The 19558-nt window shown below is 45.1% G+C and overlaps 15 non-coding genes across 15 annotated transcripts; all 15 read left to right on the top strand.

Annotated features, from left to right (window-relative positions):
* Window positions 1-226: 226 nt before the first annotated feature.
* On the top strand, window positions 227-417 carry LOC141221708 (U2 spliceosomal RNA). The gene has a single exon (XR_012289670.1). It is a non-coding gene; the product is annotated as a U2 spliceosomal RNA (small nuclear RNA).
* A 1122-nt stretch (window positions 418-1539) lies between these two features.
* On the top strand, window positions 1540-1730 carry LOC141221709 (U2 spliceosomal RNA). The gene has a single exon (XR_012289671.1). It is a non-coding gene; the product is annotated as a U2 spliceosomal RNA (small nuclear RNA).
* Window positions 1731-2855: 1125 nt separating this feature from the next.
* Window positions 2856-3046, top strand: LOC141221710 (U2 spliceosomal RNA). Its single transcript, XR_012289672.1, has one exon. It is a non-coding gene; the product is annotated as a U2 spliceosomal RNA (small nuclear RNA).
* Window positions 3047-4168: 1122 nt separating this feature from the next.
* LOC141221711 (U2 spliceosomal RNA) lies at window positions 4169-4359 on the top strand. The gene has a single exon (XR_012289673.1). It is a non-coding gene; the product is annotated as a U2 spliceosomal RNA (small nuclear RNA).
* A 1119-nt stretch (window positions 4360-5478) lies between these two features.
* On the top strand, window positions 5479-5669 carry LOC141221725 (U2 spliceosomal RNA). The gene has a single exon (XR_012289686.1). It is a non-coding gene; the product is annotated as a U2 spliceosomal RNA (small nuclear RNA).
* A 1120-nt stretch (window positions 5670-6789) lies between these two features.
* LOC141221712 (U2 spliceosomal RNA) lies at window positions 6790-6980 on the top strand. Its single transcript, XR_012289674.1, has one exon. It is a non-coding gene; the product is annotated as a U2 spliceosomal RNA (small nuclear RNA).
* Window positions 6981-8100: 1120 nt separating this feature from the next.
* Window positions 8101-8291, top strand: LOC141221713 (U2 spliceosomal RNA). The gene has a single exon (XR_012289675.1). It is a non-coding gene; the product is annotated as a U2 spliceosomal RNA (small nuclear RNA).
* Window positions 8292-9409: 1118 nt separating this feature from the next.
* LOC141221715 (U2 spliceosomal RNA) lies at window positions 9410-9600 on the top strand. Its single transcript, XR_012289677.1, has one exon. It is a non-coding gene; the product is annotated as a U2 spliceosomal RNA (small nuclear RNA).
* Window positions 9601-10723: 1123 nt separating this feature from the next.
* Window positions 10724-10914, top strand: LOC141221717 (U2 spliceosomal RNA). The gene has a single exon (XR_012289678.1). It is a non-coding gene; the product is annotated as a U2 spliceosomal RNA (small nuclear RNA).
* Window positions 10915-12035: 1121 nt separating this feature from the next.
* Window positions 12036-12226, top strand: LOC141221718 (U2 spliceosomal RNA). The gene has a single exon (XR_012289679.1). It is a non-coding gene; the product is annotated as a U2 spliceosomal RNA (small nuclear RNA).
* Window positions 12227-13349: 1123 nt separating this feature from the next.
* LOC141221719 (U2 spliceosomal RNA) lies at window positions 13350-13540 on the top strand. The gene has a single exon (XR_012289680.1). It is a non-coding gene; the product is annotated as a U2 spliceosomal RNA (small nuclear RNA).
* A 1119-nt stretch (window positions 13541-14659) lies between these two features.
* Window positions 14660-14850, top strand: LOC141221720 (U2 spliceosomal RNA). The gene has a single exon (XR_012289681.1). It is a non-coding gene; the product is annotated as a U2 spliceosomal RNA (small nuclear RNA).
* A 1120-nt stretch (window positions 14851-15970) lies between these two features.
* Window positions 15971-16161, top strand: LOC141221721 (U2 spliceosomal RNA). The gene has a single exon (XR_012289682.1). It is a non-coding gene; the product is annotated as a U2 spliceosomal RNA (small nuclear RNA).
* A 1121-nt stretch (window positions 16162-17282) lies between these two features.
* Window positions 17283-17473, top strand: LOC141221722 (U2 spliceosomal RNA). The gene has a single exon (XR_012289683.1). It is a non-coding gene; the product is annotated as a U2 spliceosomal RNA (small nuclear RNA).
* Window positions 17474-18592: 1119 nt separating this feature from the next.
* On the top strand, window positions 18593-18783 carry LOC141221723 (U2 spliceosomal RNA). The gene has a single exon (XR_012289684.1). It is a non-coding gene; the product is annotated as a U2 spliceosomal RNA (small nuclear RNA).
* Window positions 18784-19558: the final 775 nt, after the last annotated feature.

The raw sequence follows: 19558 nt of genomic DNA on the forward strand, positions 1-19558 counted from the left end.
GAGGCGGGTGGGAACAGCCGGGGGTTGAGGGTACTGTGCTAAAAGAGGTGGAGTTATGCAGATCTAAAACGCGTGGATTGCAGCAGCAGCAAGCCGAAAAGTGCAGGCATGTGAGGGATCTAGAGGTTGACAGCATGTCTTCTTAACGGGAGTCCAGGTGGCCATCTCCACAAATGGACTTTTCAGAATCCTTGGGTGGCACCGTAGTCGGAAACCAATTCTGGTTATCGCTTCTCGGCCTTTTGGCTAAGATCAAGTGTAGTATCTGTTCTTATCAGTTTAATATCTGATACGTCCCCTATCTGGGGACCATATATTAAATGGATTTTTAGAACAGGGAGATGGAAAAAGAGCTTGCTCTGTCCACTCCACGCATTGACCTGGTATTGCAGTATCTCCAGGACCGGTGCACCCCTTCTTTAATGCAGTTTCTAAAATCAGAAAGAATTGAATTCAATGCTTTTTGTTCATTTTGCTTGTTTGTCGGATTTTGGGATGGACTCTTTGACTTTGCTTTTCTTCTCCTCATTGGATTTTTCATGTTAAAAGTTGCAGAAGCCAGATGACAAGCTCATTTTGGTTCAACTTCAGCAACTGTGCATTGCATTGCCATGTAATGTAATGTAATGCAATGCTATCTATCTAGCTCTCCCTCTATACTTCCTTTTGGATAAACAGACATATTAGGCAAGCATTTTGGAGCTTTCACCTAAATAACTACAGGTGGTGAGATAAGCTGCACAATATAATTGACCTTTCAGTATATTGTTGCACACACACCATCTATTTAGCAAATGCCCTTGTTATCAACAGCAGCCTTTTAAACTCACCTGAGCTAACAGGTATGTGAGCTGGTTACTCTGCTGCGCTTAAAATTTCTTTTTTGGTTTGCTACAATGCCTTTTCTGAAACGTTGTCTCCCTCTGCTGGAACACTGACTTCTTTCATTTAATGCCTGCAGACTATAAAAGAGAAACCAACCCAAAAAGTTTGGTTGATTAGTCTGTGGCATTCTTTTAAACTGTTGCTTATGGCGGTCTCTGTGAGCTTCTCAGTGACATTCAGCCATCCAGGTATCCCGCCTGCAGTAGACGGAATGTGGCAATGGAACGCTGGCTGCGCGTGTCATAATAGGCTCTGAGCCTTTATATACCTGCGCACAGCAGCAGCCACCTTCAGTCTGCTGCTGGACAGCCAGCAGCAGCAGCAGCAGGAGAGGTAATTAATCAGCAACCCTCCTGCTAAGGGTAGACAGCTGCTCGTTCCACCCCCCCCCCCCGCCTTAATTGGTTCTCCTCCCTTCCAACGGTGTTGAGGCGGGTGGGAACAGCCGGGGGTTGAGGGTACTGTGCTAAAAGAGGTGGAGTTATGCAGATCTAAAACGCGTGGATTGCAGCAGCAGCAAGCCGAAAAGTGCAGGCATGTGAGGGATCTAGAGGTTGACAGCATGTCTTCTTAACGGGAGTCCAGGTGGCCATCTCCACAAATGGACTTTTCAGAATCCTTGGGTGGCACCGTAGTCGGAAACCAATTCTGGTTATCGCTTCTCGGCCTTTTGGCTAAGATCAAGTGTAGTATCTGTTCTTATCAGTTTAATATCTGATACGTCCCCTATCTGGGGACCATATATTAAATGGATTTTTAGAACAGGGAGATGGAAAAAGAGCTTGCTCTGTCCACTCCACGCATTGACCTGGTATTGCAGTATCTCCAGGACCGGTGCACCCCTTCTTTAATGCAGTTTCTAAAATCAGAAAGAATTGAATTCAATGCTTTTTGTTCATTTTGCTTGTTTGTCGGATTTTGGGATGGACTCTTTGGCTTTGCTTTTCTTCTCCTCATTGGATTTTTCATGTTAAAAGTTGCAGAAGCCAGATGACAAGCTCATTTTGGTTCAACTTCAGCAACTGTGCATTGCATTGCCATGTAATGTAATGTAATGCAATGCTATCTATCTAGCTCTCCCTCTATACTTCCTTTTGGATAAACAGACATATTAGGCAAGCATTTTGGAGCTTTCACCTAAATAACTACAGGTGGTGAGATAAGCTGCACAATATAATTGACCTTTCAGTATATTGTTGCACACACACCATCTATTTAGCAAATGCCCTTGTTATCAACAGCAGCCTTTTAAACTCACCTGAGCTAACAGGTATGTGAGCTGGTTACTCTGCTGCGCTTAAAATTTCTTTTTTGGTTTGCTACAATGCCTTTTCTGAAACGTTGTCTCCCTCTGCTGGAACACTGACTTCTTTCATTTAATGCCTGCAGACTATAAAAGAGAAACCAACCCAAAAAGTTTGGTTGATTAGTCTGTGGCATTCTTTTAAACTGTTGCTTATGGCGGTCTCTGTGAGCTTCTCAGTGACATTCAGCCATCCAGGTATCCCGCCTGCAGTAGACGGAATGTGGCAATGGAACGCTGGCTGCGCGTGTCATAATAGGCTCTGAGCCTTTATATACCTGCGCACAGCAGCAGCCACCTTCAGTCTGCTGCTGGACAGCCAGCAGCAGCAGCAGCAGGAGAGGTAATTAATCAGCAACCCTCCTGCTAAGGGTAGACAGCTGCTCGTTCCACCCCCCCCCCCCCCCGCCTTAATTGGTTCTCCTCCCTTCCAACGGTGTTGAGGCGGGTGGGAACAGCCGGGGGTTGAGGGTACTGTGCTAAAAGAGGTGGAGTTATGCAGATCTAAAACGCGTGGATTGCAGCAGCAGCAAGCCGAAAAGTGCAGGCATGTGAGGGATCTAGAGGTTGACAGCATGTCTTCTTAACGGGAGTCCAGGTGGCCATCTCCACAAATGGACTTTTCAGAATCCTTGGGTGGCACCGTAGTCGGAAACCAATTCTGGTTATCGCTTCTCGGCCTTTTGGCTAAGATCAAGTGTAGTATCTGTTCTTATCAGTTTAATATCTGATACGTCCCCTATCTGGGGACCATATATTAAATGGATTTTTAGAACAGGGAGATGGAAAAAGAGCTTGCTCTGTCCACTCCACGCATTGACCTGGTATTGCAGTATCTCCAGGACCGGTGCACCCCTTCTTTAATGCAGTTTCTAAAATCAGAAAGAATTGAATTCAATGCTTTTTGTTCATTTTGCTTGTTTGTCGGATTTTGGGATGGACTCTTTGGCTTTGCTTTTCTTCTCCTCATTGGATTTTTCATGTTAAAAGTTGCAGAAGCCAGATGACAAGCTCATTTTGGTTCAACTTCAGCAACTGTGCATTGCATTGCCATGTAATGTAATGTAATGCAATGCTATCTATCTAGCTCTCCCTCTATACTTCCTTTTGGATAAACAGACATATTAGGCAAGCATTTTGGAGCTTTCACCTAAATAACTACAGGTGGTGAGATAAGCTGCACAATATAATTGACCTTTCAGTATATTGTTGCACACACACCATCTATTTAGCAAATGCCCTTGTTATCAACAGCAGCCTTTTAAACTCACCTGAGCTAACAGGTATGTGAGCTGGTTACTCTGCTGCGCTTAAAATTTCTTTTTTGGTTTGCTACAATGCCTTTTCTGAAACGTTGTCTCCCTCTGCTGGAACACTGACTTCTTTCATTTAATGCCTGCAGACTATAAAAGAGAAACCAACCCAAAAAGTTTGGTTGATTAGTCTGTGGCATTCTTTTAAACTGTTGCTTATGGCGGTCTCTGTGAGCTTCTCAGTGACATTCAGCCATCCAGGTATCCCGCCTGCAGTAGACGGAATGTGGCAATGGAACGCTGGCTGCTCGTGTCATAATAGGCTCTGAGCCTAATATACCTGCGCACAGCAGCAGCCACCTTCAGTCTGCTGCTGGACAGCCAGCAGCAGCAGCAGCAGGAGAGGTAATTAATCAGCAACCCTCCTGCTAAGGGTAGACAGCTGCTCGTTCCACCCCCCCCCCCCCGCCTTAATTGGTTCTCCTCCCTTCCAACGGTGTTGAGGCGGGTGGGAACAGCCGGGGGTTGAGGGTACTGTGCTAAAAGAGGTGGAGTTATGCAGATCTAAAACGCGTGGATTGCAGCAGCAGCAAGCCGAAAAGTGCAGGCATGTGAGGGATCTAGAGGTTGACAGCATGTCTTCTTAACGGGAGTCCAGGTGGCCATCTCCATAAATGGACTTTTCAGAATCCTTGGGTGGCACCGTAGTCGGAAACCAATTCTGGTTATCGCTTCTCGGCCTTTTGGCTAAGATCAAGTGTAGTATCTGTTCTTATCAGTTTAATATCTGATACGTCCCCTATCTGGGGACCATATATTAAATGGATTTTTAGAACAGGGAGATGGAAAAAGAGCTTGCTCTGTCCACTCCACGCATTGACCTGGTATTGCAGTATCTCCAGGACCGGTGCACCCCTTCTTTAATGCAGTTTCTAAAATCAGAAAGAATTGAATTCAATGCTTTTTGTTCATTTTGCTTGTTTGTCGGATTTTGGGATGGACTCTTTGGCTTTGCTTTTCTTCTCCTCATTGGATTTTTCATGTTAAAAGTTGCAGAAGCCAGATGACAAGCTCATTTTGGTTCAACTTCAGCAACTGTGCATTGCATTGCCATGTAATGTAATGTAATGCAATGCTATCTATCTAGCTCTCCCTCTATACTTCCTTTTGGATAAACAGACATATTAGGCAAGCATTTTGGAGCTTTCACCTAAATAACTACAGGTGGTGAGATAAGCTGCACAATATAATTGACCTTTCAGTATATTGTTGCACACACACCATCTATTTAGCAAATGCCCTTGTTATCAACAGCAGCCTTTTAAACTCACCTGAGCTAACAGGTATGTGAGCTGGTTACTCTGCTGCGCTTAAAATTTCTTTTTTGGTTTGCTACAATGCCTTTTCTGAAACGTTGTCTCCCTCTGCTGGAACACTGACTTCTTTCATTTAATGCCTGCAGACTATAAAAGAGAAACCAACCCAAAAAGTTTGGTTGATTAGTCTGTGGCATTCTTTTAAACTGTTGCTTATGGCGGTCTCTGTGAGCTTCTCAGTGACATTCAGCCATCCAGGTATCCCGCCTGCAGTAGACGGAATGTGGCAATGGAACGCTGGCTGCGCGTGTCATAATAGGCTCTTAGCCTTTATATACCTGCGCACAGCAGCAGCCACCTTCAGTCTGCTGCTGGACAGCCAGCAGCAGCAGCAGCAGGAGAGGTAATTAATCAGCAACCCTCCTGCTAAGGGTAGACAGCTGCTCGTTCCACCCCCCCCCGCCTTAATTGGTTTTCCTCCCTTCCAACGGTGTTGAGGCGGGTGGGAACAGCCGGGGGTTGAGGGTACTGTGCTAAAAGAGGTGGAGTTATGCAGATCTAAAACGCGTGGATTGCAGCAGCAGCAAGCCGAAAAGTGCAGGCATGTGAGGGATCTAGAGGTTGACAGCATGTCTTCTTAACGGGAGTCCAGGTGGCCATCTCCACAAATGGACTTTTCAGAATCCTTGGGTGGCACCGTAGTCGGAAACCAATTCTGGTTATCGCTTCTCGGCCTTTTGGCTAAGATCAAGTGTAGTATCTGTTCTTATCAGTTTAATATCTGATACGTCCCCTATCTGGGGACCATATATTAAATGGATTTTTAGAACAGGGAGATGGAAAAAGAGCTTGCTCTGTCCACTCCAAGCATTGACCTGGTATTGCAGTATCTCCAGGACCGGTGCACCCCTTCTTTAATGCAGTTTCTAAAATCAGAAAGAATTGTATTCAATGCTTTTTGTTCATTTTGCTTGTTTGTCGGATTTTGGGATGGACTCTTTGGCTTTGCTTTTCTTCTCCTCATTGGATTTTTCATGTTAAAAGTTGCAGAAGCCAGATGACAAGCTCATTTTGGTTCAACTTCAGCAACTGTGCATTGCATTGCCATGTAATGTAATGTAATGCAATGCTATCTATCTAGCTCTCCCTCTATACTTCCTTTTGGATAAACAGACATATTAGGCAAGCATTTTGGAGCTTTCACCTAAATAACTACAGGTGGTGAGATAAGCTGCACAATATAATTGACCTTTCAGTATATTGTTGCACACACACCATCTATTTAGCAAATGCCCTTGTTATCAACAGCAGCCTTTTAAACTCACCTGAGCTAACAGGTATGTGAGCTGGTTACTCTGCTGCGCTTAAAATTTCTTTTTTGGTTTGCTACAATGCCTTTTCTGAAACGTTGTCTCCCTCTGCTGGAACACTGACTTCTTTCATTTAATGCCTGCAGACTATAAAAGAGAAACCAACCCAAAAAGTTTGGTTGATTAGTCTGTGGCATTCTTTTAAACTGTTGCTTATGGCGGTCTCTGTGAGCTTCTCAGTGACATTCAGCCATCCAGGTATCCCGCCTGCAGTAGACGGAATGTGGCAATGGAACGCTGGCTGCGCGTGTCATAATAGGCTCTGAGCCTTTATATACCTGCGCACAGCAGCAGCCACCTTCAGTCTGCTGCTGGACAGCCAGCAGCAGCAGCAGCAGGAGAGGTAATTAATCAGCAACCCTCCTGCTAAGGGTAGACAGCTGCTCGTTCCACCCCCCCCCCGCCTTAATTGGTTCTCCTCCCTTCCAACGGTGTTGAGGCGGGTGGGAACAGCCGGGGGTTGAGGGTACTGTGCTAAAAGAGGTGGAGTTATGCAGATCTAAAACGCGTGGATTGCAGCAGCAGCAAGCCGAAAAGTGCAGGCATGTGAGGGATCTAGAGGTTGACAGCATGTCTTCTTAACGGGAGTCCAGGTGGCCATCTCCACAAATGGACTTTTCAGAATCCTTGGGTGGCACCGTAGTCGGAAACCAATTCTGGTTATCGCTTCTCGGCCTTTTGGCTAAGATCAAGTGTAGTATCTGTTCTTATCAGTTTAATATCTGATACGTCCCCTATCTGGGGACCATATATTAAATGGATTTTTAGAACAGGGAGATGGAAAAAGAGCTTGCTCTGTCCACTCCACGCATTGACCTGGTATTGCAGTATCTCCAGGACCGGTGCACCCCTTCTTTAATGCAGTTTCTAAAATCAGAAAGAATTGAATTCAATGCTTTTTGTTCATTTTGCTTGTTTGTCGGATTTTGGGATGGACTCTTTGGCTTTGCTTTTCTTCTCCTCATTGGATTTTTCATGTTAAAAGTTGCAGAAGCCAGATGACAAGCTCATTTTGGTTCAACTTCAGCAACTGTGCATTGCATTGCCATGTAATGTAATGTAATGCAATGCTATCTATCTAGCTCTCCCTCTATACTTCCTTTTGGATAAACAGACATATTAGGCAAGCATTTTGGAGCTTTCACCTAAATAACTACAGGTGGTGAGATAAGCTGCACAATATAATTGACCTTTCAGTATATTGTTGCACACACACCATCTATTTAGCAAATGCCCTTGTTATCAACAGCAGCCTTTTAAACTCACCTGAGCTAACAGGTATGTGAGCTGGTTACTCTGCTGCGCTTAAAATTTCTTTTTTGGTTTGCTACAATGCCTTTTCTGAAACGTTGTCTCCCTCTGCTGGAACACTGACTTCTTTCATTTAATGCCTGCAGACTATAAAAGAGAAACCAACCCAAAAAGTTTGGTTGATTAGTCTGTGGCATTCTTTTAAACTGTTGCTTATGGCGGTCTCTGTGAGCTTCTCAGTGACATTCAGCCATCCAGGTATCCCGCCTGCAGTAGACGGAATGTGGCAATGGAACGCTGGCTGCGCGTGTCATAATAGGCTCTGAGCCTTTATATACCTGCGCACAGCAGCAGCCACCTTCAGTCTGCTGCTGGACAGTCAGCAGCAGCAGCAGCAGGAGAGGTAATTAATCAGCAACCCTCCTGCTAAGGGTAGACAGCTGCTCGTTCCACCCCCCCCCCGCCTTAATTGGTTTTCCTCCCTTCCAACGGTGTTGAGGCGGGTGGGAACAGCCGGGGGTTGAGGGTACTGTGCTAAAAGAGGTGGAGTTATGCAGATCTAAAACGCGTGGATTGCAGCAGCAGCAAGCCGAAAAGTGCAGGCATGTGAGGGATCTAGAGGTTGACAGCATGTCTTCTTAACGGGAGTCCAGGTGGCCATCTCCACAAATGGACTTTTCAGAATCCTTGGTTGGCACCGTAGTCGGAAACCAATTCTGGTTATCGCTTCTCGGCCTTTTGGCTAAGATCAAGTGTAGTATCTGTTCTTATCAGTTTAATATCTGATACGTCCCCTATCTGGGGACCATATATTAAATGGATTTTTAGAACAGGGAGATGGAAAAAGAGCTTGCTCTGTCCACTCCACGCATTGACCTGGTATTGCAGTATCTCCAGGACCGGTGCACCCCTTCTTTAATGCAGTTTCTAAAATCAGAAAGAATTGAATTCAATGCTTTTTGTTCATTTTGCTTGTTTGTCGGATTTTGGGATGGACTCTTTGGCTTTGCTTTTCTTCTCCTCATTGGATTTTTCATGTTAAAAGTTGCAGAAGCCAGATGACAAGCTCATTTTGGTTCAACTTCAGCAACTGTGCATTGCATTGCCATGTAATGTAATGTAATGCAATGCTATCTATCTAGCTCTCCCTCTATACTTCCTTTTGGATAAACAGACATATTAGGCAAGCATTTTGGAGCTTTCACCTAAATAACTACAGGTGGTGAGATAAGCTGCACAATATAATTGACCTTTCAGTATATTGTTGCACACACACCATCTATTTAGCAAATGCCCTTGTTATCAACAGCAGCCTTTTAAACTCACCTGAGCTAACAGGTATGTGAGCTGGTTACTCTGCTGCGCTTAAAATTTCTTTTTTGGTTTGCTACAATGCCTTTTCTGAAACGTTGTCTCCCTCTGCTGGAACACTGACTTCTTTCATTTAATGCCTGCAGACTATAAAAGAGAAACCAACCCAAAAAGTTTGGTTGATTAGTCTGTGGCATTCTTTTAAACTGTTGCTTATGGCGGTCTCTGTGAGCTTCTCAGTGACATTCAGCCATCCAGGTATCCCGCCTGCAGTAGACGGAATGTGGCAATGGAACGCTGGCTGCGCGTGTCATAATAGGCTCTGAGCCTTTATATACCTGCGCACAGCAGCAGCCACCTTCAGTCTGCTGCTGGACAGCCAGCAGCAGCAGCAGGAGAGGTAATTAATCAGCAACCCTCCTGCTAAGGGTAGACAGCTGCTCGTTCCACCCCCCCCCCCGCCTTAATTGGTTCTCCTCCCTTCCAACGGTGTTGAGGCGGGTGGGAACAGCCGGGGGTTGAGGGTACTGTGCTAAAAGAGGTGGAGTTATGCAGATCTAAAACGCGTGGATTGCAGCAGCAGCAAGCCGAAAAGTGCAGGCATGTGAGGGATCTAGAGGTTGACAGCATGTCTTCTTAACGGGAGTCCAGGTGGCCATCTCCACAAATGGACTTTTCAGAATCCTTGGGTGGCACCGTAGTCGGAAACCAATTCTGGTTATCGCTTCTCGGCCTTTTGGCTAAGATCAAGTGTAGTATCTGTTCTTATCAGTTTAATATCTGATACGTCCCCTATCTGGGGACCATATATTAAATGGATTTTTAGAACAGGGAGATGGAAAAAGAGCTTGCTCTGTCCACTCCACGCATTGACCTGGTATTGCAGTATCTCCAGGACCGGTGCACCCCTTCTTTAATGCAGTTTCTAAAATCAGAAAGAATTGAATTCAATGCTTTTTGTTCATTTTGCTTGTTTGTCGGATTTTGGGATGGACTCTTTGGCTTTGCTTTTCTTCTCCTCATTGGATTTTTCATGTTAAAAGTTGCAGAAGCCAGATGACAAGCTCATTTTGGTTCAACTTCAGCAACTGTGCATTGCATTGCCATGTAATGTAATGTAATGCAATGCTATCTATCTAGCTCTCCCTCTATACTTCCTTTTGGATAAACAGACATATTAGGCAAGCATTTTGGAGCTTTCACCTAAATAACTACAGGTGGTGAGATAAGCTGCACAATATAATTGACCTTTCAGTATATTGTTGCACACACACCATCTATTTAGCAAATGCCCTTGTTATCAACAGCAGCCTTTTAAACTCACCTGAGCTAACAGGTATGTGAGCTGGTTACTCTGCTGCGCTTAAAATTTCTTTTTTGGTTTGCTACAATGCCTTTTCTGAAACGTTGTCTCCCTCTGCTGGAACACTGACTTCTTTCATTTAATGCCTGCAGACTATAAAAGAGAAACCAACCCAAAAAGTTTGGTTGATTAGTCTGTGGCATTCTTTTAAACTGTTGCTTATGGCGGTCTCTGTGAGCTTCTCAGTGACATTCAGCCATCCAGGTATCCCGCCTGCAGTAGACGGAATGTGGCAATGGAACGCTGGCTGCGCGTGTCATAATAGGCTCTGAGCCTTTATATACCTGCGCACAGCAGCAGCCACCTTCAGTCTGCTGCTGGACAGCCAGCAGCAGCAGCAGCAGCAGGAGAGGTAATTAATCAGCAACCCTCCTGCTAAGGGTAGACAGCTGCTCGTTCCACCCCCCCCCCGCCTTAATTGGTTCTCCTCCCTTCCAACGGTGTTGAGGCGGGTGGGAACAGCCGGGGGTTGAGGGTACTGTGCTAAAAGAGGTGGAGTTATGCAGATCTAAAACGCGTGGATTGCAGCAGCAGCAAGCCGAAAAGTGCAGGCATGTGAGGGATCTAGAGGTTGACAGCATGTCTTCTTAACGGGAGTCCAGGTGGCCATCTCCACAAATGGACTTTTCAGAATCCTTGGGTGGCACCGTAGTCGGAAACCAATTCTGGTTATCGCTTCTCGGCCTTTTGGCTAAGATCAAGTGTAGTATCTGTTCTTATCAGTTTAATATCTGATACGTCCCCTATCTGGGGACCATATATTAAATGGATTTTTAGAACAGGGAGATGGAAAAAGAGCTTGCTCTGTCCACTCCACGCATTGACCTGGTATTGCAGTATCTCCAGGACCGGTGCACCCCTTCTTTAATGCAGTTTCTAAAATCAGAAAGAATTGAATTCAATGCTTTTTGTTCATTTTGCTTGTTTGTCGGATTTTGGGATGGACTCTTTGGCTTTCCTTTTCTTCTCCTCATTGGATTTTTCATGTTAAAAGTTGCAGAAGCCAGATGACAAGCTCATTTTGGTTCAACTTCAGCAACTGTGCATTGCATTGCCATGTAATGTAATGTAATGCAATGCTATCTATCTAGCTCTCCCTCTATACTTCCTTTTGGATAAACAGACATATTAGGCAAGCATTTTGGAGCTTTCACCTAAATAACTACAGGTGGTGAGATAAGCTGCACAATATAATTGACCTTTCAGTATATTGTTGCACACACACCATCTATTTAGCAAATGCCCTTGTTATCAACAGCAGCCTTTTAAACTCACCTGAGCTAACAGGTATGTGAGCTGGTTACTCTGCTGCGCTTAAAATTTCTTTTTTGGTTTGCTACAATGCCTTTTCTGAAACGTTGTCTCCCTCTGCTGGAACACTGACTTCTTTCATTTAATGCCTGAAGACTATATAAGAGAAACCAACCCAAAAAGTTTGGTTGATTAGTCTGTGGCATTCTTTTAAACTGTTGCTTATGGCGGTCTCTGTGAGCTTCTCAGTGACATTCAGCCATCCAGGTATCCCGCCTGCAGTAGACGGAATGTGGCAATGGAACGCTGGCTGCGCGTGTCATAATAGGCTCTGAGCCTTTATATACCTGCGCACAGCAGCAGCCACCTTCAGTCTGCTGCTGGACAGCCAGCAGCAGCAGCAGGAGAGGTAATTAATCAGCAACCCTCCTGCTAAGGGTAGACAGCTGCTCGTTCCACCCCCCCCCCCCCCGCCTTAATTGGTTCTCCTCCCTTCCAACGGTGTTGAGGCGGGTGGGAACAGCCGGGGGTTGAGGGTACTGTGCTAAAAGAGGTGGAGTTATGCAGATCTAAAACGCGTGGATTGCAGCAGCAGCAAGCCGAAAAGTGCAGGCATGTGAGGGATCTAGAGGTTGACAGCATGTCTTCTTAACGGGAGTCCAGGTGGCCATCTCCACAAATGGACTTTTCAGAATCCTTGGGTGGCACCGTAGTCGGAAACCAATTCTGGTTATCGCTTCTCGGCCTTTTGGCTAAGATCAAGTGTAGTATCTGTTCTTATCAGTTTAATATCTGATACGTCCCCTATCTGGGGACCATATATTAAATGGATTTTTAGAACAGGGAGATGGAAAAAGAGCTTGCTCTGTCCACTCCACGCATTGACCTGGTATTGCAGTATCTCCAGGACCGGTGCACCCCTTCTTTAATGCAGTTTCTAAAATCAGAAAGAATTGAATTCAATGCTTTTTGTTCATTTTGCTTGTTTGTCGGATTTTGGGATGGACTCTTTGGCTTTGCTTTTCTTCTCCTCATTGGATTTTTCATGTTAAAAGTTGCAGAAGCCAGATGACAAGCTCATTTTGGTTCAACTTCAGCAACTGTGCATTGCATTGCCATGTAATGTAATGTAATGCAATGCTATCTATCTAGCTCTCCCTCTATACTTCCTTTTGGATAAACAGACATATTAGGCAAGCATTTTGGAGCTTTCACCTAAATAACTACAGGTGGTGAGATAAGCTGCACAATATAATTGACCTTTCAGTATATTGTTGCACACACACCATCTATTTAGCAAATGCCCTTGTTATCAACAGCAGCCTTTTAAACTCACCTGAGCTAACAGGTATGTGAGCTGGTTACTCTGCTGCGCTTAAAATTTCTTTTTTGGTTTGCTACAATGCCTTTTCTGAAACGTTGTCTCCCTCTGCTGGAACACTGACTTCTTTCATTTAATGCCTGCAGACTATAAAAGAGAAACCAACCCAAAAAGTTTGGTTGATTAGTCTGTGGCATTCTTTTAAACTGTTGCTTATGGCGGTCTCTGTGAGCTTCTCAGTGACATTCAGCCATCCAGGTATCCCGCCTGCAGTAGACGGAATGTGGCAATGGAACGCTGGCTGCGCGTGTCATAATAGGCTCTGAGCCTTTATATACCTGCGCACAGCAGCAGCCACCTTCAGTCTGCTGCTGGACAGCCAGCAGCAGCAGCAGCAGCAGGAGAGGTAATTAATCAGCAACCCTCCTGCTAAGGGTAGACAGCTGCTCGTTCCACCCCCCCCCCGCCTTAATTGGTTCTCCTCCCTTCCAACGGTGTTGAGGCGGGTGGGAACAGCCGGGGGTTGAGGGTACTGTGCTAAAAGAGGTGGAGTTATGCAGATCTAAAACGCGTGGATTGCAGCAGCAGCAAGCCGAAAAGTGCAGGCATGTGAGGGATCTAGAGGTTGACAGCATGTCTTCTTAACGGGAGTCCAGGTGGCCATCTCCACAAATGGACTTTTCAGAATCCTTGGGTGGCACCGTAGTCGGAAACCAATTCTGGTTATCGCTTCTCGGCCTTTTGGCTAAGATCAAGTGTAGTATCTGTTCTTATCAGTTTAATATCTGATACGTCCCCTATCTGGGGACCATATATTAAATGGATTTTTAGAACAGGGAGATGGAAAAAGAGCTTGCTCTGTCCACTCCACGCATTGACCTGGTATTGCAGTATCTCCAGGACCGGTGCACCCCTTCTTTAATGCAGTTTCTAAAATCAGAAAGAATTGAATTCAATGCTTTTTGTTCATTTTGCTTGTTTGTCGGATTTTGGGATGGACTCTTTGGCTTTGCTTTTCTTCTCCTCATTGGATTTTTCATGTTAAAAGTTGCAGAAGCCAGATGACAAGCTCATTTTGGTTCAACTTCAGCAACTGTGCATTGCATTGCCATGTAATGTAATGTAATGCAATGCTATCTATCTAGCTCTCCCTCTATACTTCCTTTTGGATAAACAGACATATTAGGCAAGCATTTTGGAGCTTTCACCTAAATAACTACAGGTGGTGAGATAAGCTGCACAATATAATTGACCTTTCAGTATATTGTTGCACACACACCATCTATTTAGCAAATGCCCTTGTTATCAACAGCAGCCTTTTAAACTCACCTGAGCTAACAGGTATGTGAGCTGGTTACTCTGCTGCGCTTAAAATTTCTTTTTTGGTTTGCTACAATGCCTTTTCTGAAACGTTGTCTCCCTCTGCTGGAACACTGACTTCTTTCATTTAATGCCTGCAGACTATAAAAGAGAAACCAACCCAAAAAGTTTGGTTGATTAGTCTGTGGCATTCTTTTAAACTGTTGCTTATGGCGGTCTCTGTGAGCTTCTCAGTGACATTCAGCCATCCAGGTATCCCGCCTGCAGTAGACGGAATGTGGCAATGGAACGCTGGCTGCGCGTGTCATAATAGGCTCTGAGCCTTTATATACCTGCGCACAGCAGCAGCCGCCTTCAGTCTGCTGCTGGACAGCCAGCAGCAGCAGCAGCAGGAGAGGTAATTAATCAGCAACCCTCCTGCTAAGGGTAGACAGCTGCTCGTTCCACTTCCCCCCGCCTTAATTGGTTCTCCTCCCTTCCAACGGTGTTGCGGCGGGTGGGAACAGCCGGGGGTTGAGGGTACTGTGCTAAAAGAGGTGGAGTTATGCAGATCTAAAACGCGTGGATTGCAGCAGCAGCAAGCCGAAAAGTGCAGGCATGTGAGGGATCTAGAGGTTGACAGCATGTCTTCTTAACGGGAGTCCAGGTGGCCATCTCCACAAATGGACTTTTCAGAATCCTTGGGTGGCACCGTAGTCGGAAACCAATTCTGGTTATCGCTTCTCGGCCTTTTGGCTAAGATCAAGTGTAGTATCTGTTCTTATCAGTTTAATATCTGATACGTCCCCTATCTGGGGACCATATATTAAATGGATTTTTAGAACAGGGAGATGGAAAAAGAGCTTGCTCTGTCCACTCCACGCATTGACCTGGTATTGCAGTATCTCCAGGACCGGTGCACCCCTTCTTTAATGCAGTTTCTAAAATCAGAAAGAATTGAATTCAATGCTTTTTGTTCATTTTGCTTGTTTGTCGGATTTTGGGATGGACTCTTTGGCTTTGCTTTTCTTCTCCTCATTGGATTTTTCATGTTAAAAGTTGCAGAAGCCAGATGACAAGCTCATTTTGGTTCAACTTCAGCAACTGTGCATTGCATTGCCATGTAATGTAATGTAATGCAATGCTATCTATCTAGCTCTCCCTCTATACTTCCTTTTGGATAAACAGACATATTAGGCAAGCATTTTGGAGCTTTCACCTAAATAACTACAGGTGGTGAGATAAGCTGCACAATATAATTGACCTTTCAGTATATTGTTGCACACACACCATCTATTTAGCAAATGCCCTTGTTATCAACAGCAGCCTTTTAAACTCACCTGAGCTAACAGGTATGTGAGCTGGTTACTCTGCTGCGCTTAAAATTTCTTTTTTGGTTTGCTACAATGCCTTTTCTGAAACGTTGTCTCCCTCTGCTGGAACACTGACTTCTTTCATTTAATGCCTGCAGACTATAAAAGAGAAACCAACCCAAAAAGTTTGGTTGATTAGTCTGTGGCATTCTTTTAAACTGTTGCTTATGGCGGTCTCTGTGAGCTTCTCAGTGACATTCAGCCATCCAGGTATCCCGCCTGCAGTAGACGGAATGTGGCAATGGAACGCTGGCTGCGCGTGTCATAATAGGCTCTGAGCCTTTATATACCTGCGCACAGCAGCAGCCACCTTCAGTCTGCTGCTGGACAGCCAGCAGCAGCAGCAGCAGGAGAGGTAATTAATCAGCAACCCTCCTGCTAAGGGTAGACAGCTGCTCGTTCCACCCCACCCCCGCCTTAATTGGTTCTCCTCCCTTCCAACGGTGTTGAGGCGGGTGGGAACAGCCGGGGGTTGAGGGTACTGTGCTAAAAGAGGTGGAGTTATGCAGATCTAAAACGCGTGGATTGCAGCAGCATCAAGCCGAAAAGTGCAGGCATGTGAGGGATCTAGAGGTTGACAGCATGTCTTCTTAACGGGAGTCCAGGTGGCCATCTCCACAAATGGACTTTTCAGAATCCTTGGGTGGCACCGTAGTCGGAAACCAATTCTGGTTATCGCTTCTCGGCCTTTTGGCTAAGATCAAGTGTAGTATCTGTTCTTATCAGTTTAATATCTGATACGTCCCCTATCTGGGGACCATATATTAAATGGATTTTTAGAACAGGGAGATGGAAAAAGAGCTTGCTCTGTCCACTCCACGCATTGACCTGGTATTGCAGTATCTCCAGGACCGGTGCACCCCTTCTTTAATGCAGTTTCTAAAATCAGAAAGAATTGAATTCAATGCTTTTTGTTCATTTTGCTTGTTTGTCGGATTTTGGGATGGACTCTTTGGCTTTGCTTTTCTTCTCCTCATTGGATTTTTCATGTTAAAAGTTGCAGAAGCCAGATGACAAGCTCATTTTGGTTCAACTTCAGCAACTGTGCATTGCATTGCCATGTAATGTAATGTAATGCAATGCTATCTATCTAGCTCTCCCTCTATACTTCCTTTTGGATAAACAGACATATTAGGCAAGCATTCTGGAGCTTTCACCTAAATAACTACAGGTGGTGAGATAAGCTGCACAATATAATTGACCTTTCAGTATATTGTTGCACACACACCATCTATTTAGCAAATGCCCTTGTTATCAACAGCAGCCTTTTAAACTCACCTGAGCTAACAGGTATGTGAGCTGGTTACTCTGCTGCGCTTAAAATTTCTTTTTTGGTTTGCTACAATGCCTTTTCTGAAACGTTGTCTCCCTCTGCTGGAACACTGACTTCTTTCATTTAATGCCTGCAGACTATAAAAGAGAAACCAACCCAAAAAGTTTGGTTGATTAGTCTGTGGCATTCTTTTAAACTGTTGCTTATGGCGGTCTCTGTGAGCTTCTCAGTGACATTCAGCCATCCAGGTATCCCGCCTGCAGTAGACGGAATGTGGCAATGGAACGCTGGCTGCGCGTGTCATAATAGGCTCTGAGCCTTTATATACCTGCGCACAGCAGCAGCCACCTTCAGTCTGCTGCTGGACAGCCAGCAGCAGCAGCAGCAGGAGAGGTAATTAATCAGCAACCCTCCTGCTAAGGGTAGACAGCTGCTCGTTCCACCCCCCCCCCCGCCTTAATTGGTTCTCCTCCCTTCCAACGGTGTTGAGGCGGGTGGGAACAGCCGGGGGTTGAGGGTACTGTGCTAAAAGAGGTGGAGTTATGCAGATCTAAAACGCGTGGATTGCAGCAGCAGCAAGCCGAAAAGTGCAGGCATGTGAGGGATCTAGAGGTTGACAGCATGTCTTCTTAACGGGAGTCCAGGTGGCCATCTCCACAAATGGACTTTTCAGAATCCTTGGGTGGCACCGTAGTCGGAAACCAATTCTGGTTATCGCTTCTCGGCCTTTTGGCTAAGATCAAGTGTAGTATCTGTTCTTATCAGTTTAATATCTGATACGTCCCCTATCTGGGGACCATATATTAAATGGATTTTTAGAACAGGGAGATGGAAAAAGAGCTTGCTCTGTCCACTCCACGCATTGACCTGGTATTGCAGTATCTCCAGGACCGGTGCACCCCTTCTTTAATGCAGTTTCTAAAATCAGAAAGAATTGAATTCAATGCTTTTTGTTCATTTTGCTTGTTTGTCGGATTTTGGGATGGACTCTTTGGCTTTGCTTTTCTTCTCCTCATTGGATTTTTCATGTTAAAAGTTGCAGAAGCCAGATGACAAGCTCATTTTGGTTCAACTTCAGCAACTGTGCATTGCATTGCCATGTAATGTAATGTAATGCAATGCTATCTATCTAGCTCTCCCTCTATACTTCCTTTTGGATAAACAGACATATTAGGCAAGCATTTTGGAGCTTTCACCTAAATAACTACAGGTGGTGAGATAAGCTGCACAATATAATTGACCTTTCAGTATATTGTTGCACACACACCATCTATTTAGCAAATGCCCTTGTTATCAACAGCAGCCTTTTAAACTCACCTGAGCTAACAGGTATGTGAGCTGGTTACTCTGCTGCGCTTAAAATTTCTTTTTTGGTTTGCTACAATGCCTTTTCTGAAACGTTGTCTCCCTCTGCTGGAACACTGACTTCTTTCATTTAATGCCTGCAGACTATAAAAGAGAAACCAACCCAAAAAGTTTGGTTGATTAGTCTGTGGCATTCTTTTAAACTGTTGCTTATGGCGGTCTCTGTGAGCTTCTCAGTGACATTCAGCCATCCAGGTATCCCGCCTGCAGTAGACGGAATGTGGCAATGGAACGCTGGCTGCGCGTGTCATAATAGGCTCTGAGCCTTTATATACCTGCGCACAGCAGCAGCCACCTTCAGTCTGCTGCTGGACAGCCAGCAGCAGCAGCAGCAGGAGAGGTAATTAATCAGCAACCCTCCTGCTAAGGGTAGACAGCTGCTCGTTCCACCCCCCCCCGCCTTAATTGGTTCTCCTCCCTTCCAACGGTGTTGAGGCGGGTGGGAACAGCCGGGGGTTGAGGGTACTGTGCTAAAAGAGGTGGAGTTATGCAGATCTAAAACGCGTGGATTGCAGCAGCAGCAAGCCGAAAAGTGCAGGCATGTGAGGGATCTAGAGGTTGACAGCATGTCTTCTTAACGGGAGTCCAGGTGGCCATCTCCACAAATGGACTTTTCAGAATCCTTGGGTGGCACCGTAGTCGGAAACCAATTCTGGTTATCGCTTCTCGGCCTTTTGGCTAAGATCAAGTGTAGTATCTGTTCTTATCAGTTTAATATCTGATACGTCCCCTATCTGGGGACCATATATTAAATGGATTTTTAGAACAGGGAGATGGAAAAAGAGCTTGCTCTGTCCACTCCACGCATTGACCTGGTATTGCAGTATCTCCAGGACCGGTGCACCCCTTCTTTAATGCAGTTTCTAAAATCAGAAAGAATTGAATTCAATGCTTTTTGTTCATTTTGCTTGTTTGTCGGATTTTGGGATGGACTCTTTGGCTTTGCTTTTCTTCTCCTCATTGGATTTTTCATGTTAAAAGTTGCAGAAGCCAGATGACAAGCTCATTTTGGTTCAACTTCAGCAACTGTGCATTGCATTGCCATGTAATGTAATGTAATGCAATGCTATCTATCTAGCTCTCCCTCTATACTTCCTTTTGGATAAACAGACATATTAGGCAAGCATTCTGGAGCTTTCACCTAAATAACTACAGGTGGTGAGATAAGCTGCACAATATAATTGACCTTTCAGTATATTGTTGCACACACACCATCTATTTAGCAAATGCCCTTGTTATCAACAGCAGCCTTTTAAACTCACCTGAGCTAACAGGTATGTGAGCTGGTTACTCTGCTGCGCTTAAAATTTCTTTTTTGGTTTGCTACAATGCCTTTTCTGAAACGTTGTCTCCCTCTGCTGGAACACTGACTTCTTTCATTTAATGCCTGCAGACTATAAAAGAGAAACCAACCCAAAAAGTTTGGTTGATTAGTCTGTGGCATTCTTTTAAACTGTTGCTTATGGCGGTCTCTGTGAGCTTCTCAGTGACATTCAGCCATCCAGGTATCCCGCCTGCAGTAGACGGAATGTGGCAATGGAACGCTGGCTGCGCGTGTCATAATAGGCTCTGAGCCTTTATATACCTGCGCACAGCAGCAGCCACCTTCAGTCTGCTGCTGGAC

Source organism: Phyllobates terribilis, unplaced genomic scaffold, assembly GCF_046119375.1.
Source record: "Phyllobates terribilis strain yellow unplaced genomic scaffold, ASM4611937v1 Scaffold_334__1_contigs__length_2070977, whole genome shotgun sequence".
Taxonomy (NCBI): Eukaryota; Metazoa; Chordata; class Amphibia; order Anura; family Dendrobatidae; genus Phyllobates; species Phyllobates terribilis.